Source organism: Gorilla gorilla, chromosome 9 (genome assembly GCF_029281585.2).
Source record: "Gorilla gorilla gorilla isolate KB3781 chromosome 9, NHGRI_mGorGor1-v2.1_pri, whole genome shotgun sequence".
In the NCBI taxonomy this organism is placed as follows: domain Eukaryota; kingdom Metazoa; phylum Chordata; class Mammalia; order Primates; family Hominidae; genus Gorilla; species Gorilla gorilla.
Window position 1 is genome coordinate 12,755,167 of NC_073233.2, and position 11,086 is coordinate 12,766,252.

Sequence of the window (11,086 nt, forward strand, 5' to 3'; positions counted from 1 at the left end):
GCGTTGCTCATAATAATAGCTCGTATTTATTGACCACTTACACCGTGCCGGGCTCTGTATTAAACCGTTAACGCGCGTTAATCTTCACATCAGCTCTGTAAAATCACCAGAATTATTATCCTCATTTTTCAGAGGCTGATGCTAAGATTAAGAGAGGTAAAGCGACTTGCCCGCAGTCACAGTTAGTGATGAATTTGGACTGGAACTCCGATGTTTCTTGACACTGAAATACCTCTGCTGCTGAGCATAAAGCTGACATCAAGGCCTGGAAAATGTCAAGAATACATTGCTCCCCGGTAGAAATTCACAAGGAAGGGGATATTGTGAGTGAAAAGTGTAAAGATGTAAGGAAGATGGTGGGGTGCAATACTTACTACAGACCCTCCCTGGATAGTGGGATACATCCCAATGGTCAGATCAGTGACCCAGAGGCCATCAAGGATAAAGAGAGGTTATATTACCATCCAGAGAGCCTCTACATGCTAATCCCTCTCAGGTGCCTAAAACTAAAGATATCCAAATCTGAGTTCGTTCGTTCTTTTTCTTTCTTTCAAGGCAGGGTCTCACTCTGTCACCCAGGGGCAAGATCATGGCTCTCTGAAGCCTCAACCTCCAGGGCTCAGATTCCTCCCGCCTCAGCCCCCGGAGTACCTGGACCACAGACATGTGCCACCGCGCCTGGCTTTTTGTATTTTAGTAGAGAGGGGGTCTCACTGTGTTCCCCAGGCTGGTCTGGAACTCCTGTGTTCAAGCGATCCTCCCACCTCGGCCTCCCAAAGTGCTGAGATTACAGGTGCCAGACACAGTGTCCAGCCTCAATTTATTGTTTCATCCCCCTTTATTAGTCTTTTAAGGAGTTTCACTGGGGTGAAAAAGAACCGTCTTCAACACACACAACACAACACACATCCCACACTGGACACAACTCCATTCCATCCATTCCAATGAATGACACCAACTACTGGCTTCCCAAGCCAGAAGCTTCAAAGTCATCTTTGAATATACTTTTATTTTACTTGTGGTAAATATAAATGTTTTAACTTTTTATTATGGCAAATTTCCAATATATACTAAAGCAGACAGAACAATATAATGAACCCTCATATACCTATCATTCAGTTTCAACAATTATGAATTCACAACCAATAGTTTATAATGATTTGACAAATGCCTATGATATATGAACCATGTATCAGGTCCCAAGCCAGGCCCTAGGGATCTAAAGACGAATCAGATTTGACTGCATCTCACCTGGAGGAGATGACATCTGACCTGGGTTCTTGAAAGATGAAGAAGAATTACCCAGAAGAACAAAAGTGTCCTCATTCATTCATTCATTCATTTTCTTTCATCAAATAATTACTATGTATGAGGTACTGTCCTTGGTGCTAGCAACAGGTCAAGAAACAAGATACAGTTCCGTCTCTCATACAGCTTGAAATTTAACAGGGGAAAGAGACATTAAATATGTAGTTAGGAATGTGATGAGTGTCTTGAAGGAGATGTACCGGGAGCTATGTGAGTGGGCTTAATTTGGCCTGGGAAGTTTAGGAGGCTTTCATAGGAAGTGACAATTCAGTGAGGGAAAGGGATGAAGGAGCTAGAGGTCAGCCAGGAGAAGAGAAAAGTATTCCAAGTAGCAGGAGAAATACAGGAAGGTCAGTATGGGTGTTGATATAGTTTGGATATTTGTCCCTGATCAAATCTCATGTTGAATTGTAATCCCCAATGCTGGAGGTGGGGTCTGGTGGGAGGTGTTCAGGTCATAGGGTGGATCTCTCATGGCTTGGTGCTGTCTTCCCCATGATGAGTGAGTTCTTGTGAGATCCAGTTATTTAAAAGTGTGTGGCATGGCCAGGCGTGGTGGCTCAGGCCTGTAATCCCAGCACTTTGGGAGGCCAAGGTGGGCAGACCAACTTGAGGCCAGGAGTTCGAGAACAGCCTGGTCCACATTGTGAAATCCCATCTCTATTAAAAACAAAAAAAAAAATTAGCTGGGCACGGTGGCGGGCACCTGTAGTCCCAGCTACTTGGAAGGCTGAGGCAGGAGAATTACTTGAACCCAGGAGGCGGAGGCTGCAGTGAACCGAGATCACGCCACTGCACTCCAGCCTGGGCAGCAGAGTGAAACTCCATCTCAAATAAATAAATAAATAGTGTATGGCACCTCTCCCCCCACACTCTCTTGCTTCTGGTCAGCCATGTGGGATGCCTGCTCCCACTTTGCTTTCTGCCATGAGTAAAAGCTTCCTGAGGACCCCCTGGAAGCCAAGCAGATGCTGGTGCTATGTTTCCTGTATAGCCTGCAGAACTGTGAGCCGATTAAACCTCTTTTCTTTTTTCTTTCTTTTTTTTTTTTTTTGAGACAGAGTCTCACTCTGTCCCCCAGGCTGGAGTGCAGTGGTGCAATCTCGGCTCACTGCAACCTCCGCCTCCCGGGTTCACACCATTCTCCTGCCTCAGCCTCCCGAGTAGCTGGGACTACAGGCGCCCACTGCCATGCCCAGCTAATTTTTTGTATTTTTCGTAGAGATGGGGTTTCACCGTGTTAGCCAGGATGGTCTCGATCTCCTGACCTCGTGATCCGCCCGCCTTGGCCTCCCAAAGTGCTGGGATAACAGGCATAAGCCACCACGCCTGGCCCTAAACCTCTTTTCTTTATAAATTACCCAGTCTCAAGTATTTACTTATAGCAACACAAGAACAGCCTAACAGTTGTGATAGTGGAGAATGGCATAAGATGAAATAGGAAGGTGGGAAAGTGCCAGATCAAGGAGGGCCTTATATGCTGAGCTAAGGGTTTGACCTTTATTTTAAGGGCAATGGAAAATCATGGAAGGGTTTGAAGCAGGAGAGGGGCATGTTCACACTCGCATTTTAGGAGATCGCTTTCAGCTCCTGAGGAAGAATAGATAGGAGGAAAGCAAAATTGGAAGAATGTAGACCAGTTAGGAAGCAAGAGACCAGGTTAAAGATGATGATGGCTTGGACTCTGGTGGTGGGACTAGGGATGGAGAAAATTGCATAGGTTTAATAAATATTCAAGAGGTAGAATTCCCAGAAATCAGTGATCAATTGGTTGATTAGCTATGGAATTGTAGATTTAAAAAATGACATCTAGGTTTATTTTTGAGAAAATGAAAAAAAAAAAATCCAGAAGTATCACCCATTTACAGATAGCCCACCAAAATATTTGTCTTCCCAATCTCATTGAGCAGGAAGGCTGCAGTATTCAGGGAAATCTCTTCAGGTAAGAAGGACATAGATTGTGTGATGAGGTTGAAGGGAGGACTCTAATTAGCTAGGGATGCCCATGTGCAGTTCACATGGGCGTCTTTTTCCTTATGTATTTGACCCGCAGGCAATCTTCCTGAATTCCTGATCTCCTCTGAGGTCTGCAAAGTCTCCTGACCAATGGGGAATCAACCTGTGCCTTTCACCCATCCTTTCCCTACTGTAATCTCTTCCCTCTTCTGATGCTTTCTATGGTGTGGGAGCAACCAATGAATAGCCTATGAGTCACCTCAAATGCTGCATTTGGTTCTGACCAATGTGGGTTCCTCTGAGGCAGCAGACTTTGAAAATTATTACCTTGGACCTATCAGGAAAAAATTGAATTATAAGCAAATCCATCTAGAGTCATTTACCAAGAGTAGTGGATTTATGCTATTTGGTTTGGTAGTCTAGCTAATTAGAATTACTAGGCAGTTGGCACCCAAGTCACCTATATGAAAGTATAGAGCTTTCATCTCTATTAAAAGTAAAGACACTTCTGGAATGAAGGCAGCTTTATCCTCCACTGTATATAAGTACTGCTTTGGTATTGTATTTTTTCTTATGATTGATCTGACACACCTCTTTTCTTCTTGATGGTGGTTTTCATTTAGAAAATCTATAAGGAATAAAGTCTTCCCACATGCTACATGAAGTGGAATTCCTAAGTCAAATTCAAGACCTGGCAAAAACTTTCTCAATCCAATACCCTTCTTCAACAGAACTATTCTTTTGTTTGTTTATTATGAAGAGATGGGGGTCTCACTATGTTGCCCCAGCAGGTCACGAACTCCTGCACTCAAGCGATCTTCCCACTTTGGTCTCACAAAGTGCTGGGATTACAGGGGTTAGCAACCAAGCCTGGTTCAACAGGACTATTCCAACAACTACCTAGAAGAGTATAGAGTGAGAAGAGAAAAGGACTGAGAACTGAACTCTGGAATGCCAGTGTTTAGGAGCCAGCACAGAAAAAGACAGTCAAGAAGAAAGCTGAGAATTAGCAGAAGGGTAAGAGAAGGATCAGGAGAGAGTAATGTCATGGAAGAAATCCAAGAGAGGAAAGACTTTCAAGGGGGAAGAAGTGGTCAACAACATCAAATGCAGAAAAGATTTCCAATAAGGTCAAGGCAAAAAAAAAAAAAAACAAAACGTATCCTTTGAATTTGGCAACATGGAGGTTATGGATCCCCATGATTTGATCTGTATTAGCAGAAAATGAAGGCAGAAGCCACAATGCAATGAATTGAGCAAATGGAAAATGAGGAAGTAGAACAAATAAGTGCAGAGCCCCCTTTTGAGAAATTTGGAAGAAAGAATAGACAGTAGCTGCAAAGGTATGTGAGATTCTCCTATGTGAATCCTTGAAACAAAAAAAGATTCAGTTTTTGCAGTATGGAGGTGCCCCAAAAAACTAAAAATAGAGCTACTATGTGATCCAGCAATCCCACTGGTGGGTATATATCCAAAGGAACTGAAATCAGTATGTTGAAGGGATAGCTACATGCTCATGTTTATTGTAGCATTATTTACAATATCCAAGACATGGAATCAACTTAAGTGTCCATCAGTGGATGAATGGATAAAGAAAATGTGGTTATAGACACAATGGAATAGTATTTCATCCTTTAAAAGTGGAGATATCCTGTATTTGTGACAACATGGATGAACCTGGAGGACCCTGTGTTAAATGAAATAATCTAGACACTGAAAGACAAATGCTACATGATCTCATTTATATGTGGAATCTAATAAAGCTGAGCTCATAGAAGTAGACAGCAGAATGGTGGTTGACGGGGGCATGGGGGTATGGGAGGGGCAGGGATGGAAGGGAATGGGGAGTTGTTGATCAAAGGGTACAGTGTTCCAGGTAGACAGGAGGAATAAGTTTCGAGATCTATTGAATAGCAAAAAGGCTAAAGTCAATAGCAATGTATTGTATATTTCAAAATAAACAGAATAAATTTCAAATGTCTCACCATAAAAAATCATAGGTAGGTGAGGTGAGGGATATGTTAATTAGCTTAATTAATCTTTCCACACTGCATACATATATCAAAACATCACATTGTACCCCATAAATGTATGTTGTGATTTCCAATCAAAAATAGTATTAATAATAAAAAAGGAAATTGAAAAATAAAATGAAATTCTCTGGTAAAATGAATCTCTCAGGTAAAAGAAAATATTCTGTTTTGTCTTTTTAATAAAAAGGTGGTAGAGACTTGAACATTGGGTGTAAACTACTAAAAGATATCAGTAGATATGATGAATTTGAAAAAAAAGAAAAAAGGTGAGAGATCAGGAGATCCTGGAGGTGATGAGAGAGGGTTGGATCAAAGGCTCACATAGGAAAATTGGACACCTTACCTTTACAGACTGAAGGGAGAGGGGTGAGGAGAGGGGTGCATGTAGGGCAAAAGGTGGGAGTAGTGCAGAGGTTGAGGTATTTAATACCTAGTGATACCATTTTTTTTTTTTTTTTTTTGAGATGGAGTCTTGCTCTGTCGCACAGGCTGGAGTGCAGTGGTGCGGTCTTGGCTCACTGCAACCTCCACCTCCCAGGTTCAAACGATTCTCCTGCCTCAGCCTCCTGAGTAGCTGGGATTAAAGGCACCTGCCATCATGCCTGGCTAATTTTTGTATTTTTAGTGGAGACGGGGTTTCACCATGTTGGCCAGGCTGGTCTCGAACTGCTGAACTCGTGATCTGCCCACCAAAGTGATCTGGCCTCCCAAAGTGCTGGGATTACAGGAATGAGCCACCACGCCTGGCCAATATCAATACTTTTAAACTCTTTAGCTGAGGAAGAGAAGGAGGGTTGGATGGGGAACAAGAAAACCTTCACAAGATAAGTATTATCCCATCATGAACATCTGTTGTTGCCATTATTATCTGCCCAGTAACCCTTCCCCCTTTTATTGGTAATAGCACATCTGTTTTCTGTGGAGACCCATCCTCTCCCCACTCTTTGTCCATGTGGTTCAGATGGGAATCATCGTAGTCCCACAACCCACTGCAGTGGTACATTCCTAACCCAGGATTGGCCTATCTAAGTTAAAGTGATCAATTCAGAGGTAGGCACATGACAAAATTTGAGCCAGTGAAAAATCAGATTCAGGAATTTTCCTGGAACTATTGGGCAAGAGGTGCTGATAGAACGTAAGCCTGAGGGACAAGGTGCCACAAGGAAGGATGAACCTTCCTAAGAATGACGCTAACTCAAAGAAAGCAAAGCAAGGGATGGAGACAGGTGCCTAACAATATCAACTTAACCTGTAGATTTACCTTTTCCATGAAGTTGAAATCTGCCCATAGATTTTTTTAGCTCTTTAAATCAATAAATTCCCTTTTTGCTTACATCACTTTAAGTTGGAATTTTTTTTTTTACCCCCACAGCATCTTGCTCTGTCGCCCAGGCTGGAGTACAGTGGTGCGATCTAGGCTCACTGCAACCTCTGCCTCCCAGGTTCAACTGATTCTCCTGCCTCAGTCTCCCAAGTAGCTGGGATTACAGATGCCTGCCACCACACCTGGCTAGTTTTTTGTATTTTTAGTAGAGACAGGTTTCATCATGTTGGCCAGGCTGGTCTCAAACTCCTGACGTCAAGTGATACACCCGCCTCGGCCTCCCAAAGTGCAGGGATTACAGGCATGAGCCACTGTGCCAGCCTAAGTTGGGTTTTATTACGTGCAACCAAGAGTTACAATGCATGTGAATACACGTAGCAGATATTGTCTATTGGTGCTCATTCCCACATCCACTTTTCTATATCTTCTCTGCACCGCCAGGGCTGGAAATCTGAAAACCACATTTCTCAGACTCCCTTGTCAGCTTGGCTCCAATTAGGTCTGAAGGGAAGAGAAAGGAAAAAGCCCTCTTGTTTCTGGCAGTGCCTCTGGCACCATCAGCAGCAGTGGTTCCTGCCTAGTGAAAGTGGAGGTGGTTGCATAGCATCAGCAATACAAACCCCAATAGCATCTGTAGCTAGTGCAGATTCATGGGCTCCAGCTTCTTGATCTTTGGGTGATAACTTTCCTCCTATTTGCTCCTCTAAATCCAGATTAGTAGTAGCTTCCCGATTTTTGGGTAACTGCTTTCCCTGGTTATGTGTCTCCAAACCTTCTTGCAACTTTGTAACAAACTCCTTGCATTAAATCTTTCTCTACTTGGATATCTAGAGTGGTTTCTGTATTCTTATTGAACACTGATTGATACAACACACATTCTTATTTGCATATCATATATATCCACACACATAAGAAGCTGAGAGGTTAAATTTCTCAAATCTAAGCAGAAAGTGGCTTGCCTGGGATTGGAGCTCAGACATGTCTGATTTTAAAGTTCTCAAACTTTCTCTGACCTACAGTTGGTTTTTGTTGTTGATTTCTTTTTTTTTTAATAGCTAGATGAAACAGAGGTTAAAGGGGGAAAAGAAATTAAAGTATTGTCAAGAAAGTTGTTCAAATAATTATTTTTTTAAAAAATAGAGACAGTTTTCCTTTGTCACCCGGGCTAGAATGCAGTGATGCAATCATAGCTCACTGTGGCCTCAAACTTTTGGGTTCAAGTGATCCTCCTCCCTCAGCTTCCTAAGTAGCTGGGACTACAGGCACATGCCACAACACCCTGCTAATTATTTTTATTGTTTGCAGAGACCAGAGCCTTGCTTTGTTTCCCAGGCTGGTCTCGAACTCCTGGCCTCAAGTGATCCTCCCAATTTGGCCTCCCAAAGCACTGGGATTTAGGCATAAGCCACTGCACCTGGCCCAGATAATCAATGTTGATGTTTAATTTGGGTGGGAGAAAAATAGCTTTTAGAGAATGGAAGACTGTGACAGTAACAAAGTCAAAGAGCAGGAATGTGGGAGTGAAGTGAGGGAGGCAGAAGGATAAGGGCCTGCACTCACAAGAGAGATACTGGAATTTGAGGAATTTCTTCAACAGGTGGAGCAATTGTGAGTGATGAATACGGTTAAAGTTTGGTCATAGTAATTGGGTAGCTGGTGTGGGGACATCAGTCTGCAAAGCCTTCAGCAACTGAGAGAACATAGGAGGCTGGTAGATGATGGCCATTGGAATAGTAGGGAGAATGATATGGCTTACATCCATGATGCTGAAGGAGAAAGAATTTAAGAGCATGAAAAGGGGGAAAATGGTGCAGATGTGCTGATACAGCTTCCCATCCACTGGGGAAGCTACAGGGGAAGAAAGAGGGGCCCTGGGGTAGAGCCTGTTCTCAAGGCTGGAGGTAAAGACGTAGAGATGTTTGTACATGTAAACGATGTACATGTACATGTTTGTACATGTAAAAGACATAGGGAAGCTTGTTAGCCATGGAGTATGACTCTGAAAAGGTACCATGGAAAATCAAGGAAGAAGAAGCATGATGAACCAGGAAAAGGGGCCATAGAGCAGTTTGGAAGTGAGATTCCTCTTTCTCTCACCTTCAGATCCAATCCATCAGCAAGTCCTACAGACTGTGTCTTCTAAATATTTTTTATCAGCCCATTACTCCACCATCGCCATGTGTCCAGGCGCCATGATCTACCAGATTAGCCATCGCATCGACCTCCACAATGCTCTGCCCACATCTGCTGGGGTTTTCTTTCACCTGGTATCCACTCTGCAGCAATCAGAGAAATCTTTCTCAAATGTAAATCTCATCACCTCACTTTCTTCCTGTCTAAAATCCCTCAGTAGGTCTCTATTGCTCCCAAAATAGACAATATCCATGCTTCCTAGACTGCCATGGAAGGCCTCCTGTGAACTGGTATGTTCCTGCCTCCCTCTCCAGTCTCATCTCACCAGCCCCTCACACATCCCCTGTACTCCAGCCCTGTGGGGCTGGTTGCAGTTTGCACCCCTTGTTGTCCCTTCTCTCCTTTCCTCTGCTCATAATGCTGCCTGGTATGGTAATGCATAGTTGGCAGTGAATATATATTTACTAAAGGAATTGCATAAATTTTACTCATCTTTAAAAATTGAACTAAGTGTTTATTATATATGAAGCCTTTCCTAACCCCTTCTTCATCCTAAGTATTGCTGGCCCCACTGCCCTTTGTATATTGAGTCTTCCATCTTAGTATCTATCTCACTGTATTGCATTTACTTGATGCTTTTTCTGTGTTCCCCTCCTGACTGCGATAGAGCGGCAGATTCTTGAGGGTAGAATGGCATGCTGCTCTGCACATAGGTGATGCTAAGTGAATGAATGAAAGAAGTATAAGTTGGACCTTTTTATGGTCTGAATATTGGCATCTCCCCCAAATTCATATGTTGGAACCAAATGTCACTAATGTGATAGCATTAGGAGGGGGAGACTTTTGGAAGTGATTAAGTCACATGGGTTTCAACCTCATGGAAGGGATTAGTGTCCTTATAAAAGAGCCCAAAGGGAGCTGCTTGTCCCTTTTTCACCATGTGAGAACACAGCAAAAAGGTGCCATCTTTGAAGCAGAACAAGCACTCAGCAGACACTGAACCTGCTGGAGCCTTGATCTTGGACTTTCCAGCCTCCAGAATTGTGAACAATAAATTCCTATTGCTGATAGATTACCCACTCTAAGATATTCTGTTATAGCAGCCTAAACTGACTGAAACAAACCATTTCTGGGAGTTCCCTGGAGACAAGCTAGAGGATTCCCTGCAAGAGAACACGTGGGAGGAAAGGAGAAAGGGGAGACTTAGTACTCCCTGCCTCCGAAAACAAGAGAAAGTTAACCTTGGGTATCAGAGTTGTTGGATAACTGTTTAGACACCTCTAGGCTCCCTGGCATGATGCAGCAGTGGTCCCAAGTGTAGTGCATGAACTTGATAAGGACCAGACCTGAAACTCTGTCCTTGTCTTCACCCCTTAGACTAGCAGCCAACCCCGTGAGGGTAGCCATCCAAGACACCATTAGGAATGAAAAGTAAAGCTCAAGGTGCTCCTAAGGAGTAGACCCACAACCCTGCTGCTTGGCCCCTAACCTCTGTTCTCAGCTCCAGTCAACTTCCTAGTTAGACCCTAATCTGAGACACTGCCCCCCAGCCCCCAGCCCTTTAGGCTGGAGCCACTCTATAGCCTGGCCTCCCAGTACAAAGCCTTGTGTGACAGTCAGAGCTTGTTAGCTACTACTCTACCCATCAAAGTCCTACGGAGCAAATGGCTGACAGGTTGGGAGGGGCTGACTCCAGATCACATGAGGCCATGAGCCACAGTCTGGGTCTACGTCCAGAGCCCCTTCCCAAGACAGTTCAAGGGATGGGTTTGAGTCTATATTCATTGTCACTGGAAGGTGGGTGGCATTGTGTCTATTTTACAGGAAAGGAAAATGAGGCTAGGACATGGAAGCTCAGAATAAGGGCCCTCTGCTGGAAACTCAGGCTATTTTTTGAGCCTGAAGCAAGCCAGCCTCCAACCTCAGCTGGGTTGTAAAGGCAGTGGAGGAATAGGGCCTTGTCTGAGACATAGCTACCTATAGTCCAGGCCCAATTCCCAGTTAAATAGCTGTCAGCAAATTTGGAACCCAAAGCCTTCACCAGTTTATGACCAGAAAATAACCAAGCACTGCAACCTCCTTGCCAGTGACATTTGCTGGTCTAGATGGTGCAGATACCCAGGAGGCTAATTGGGTAGGCCAGATCCTTTGTGCCAGCAAAGCTCCTGAGGCTCCAGCAAGACTCCCAGCGACTGTGTTCTGCAAATGTGCTTCATGGTGCCAGGTCCCTTAATCATTCTTTCTTTTCTCTCTCCAGCTTGCCTCTGACACACAGCTGGTGTATTTCTGTTTCCCCACTTCAACTTCATTCCACTTGTCATGCCTAACTCAT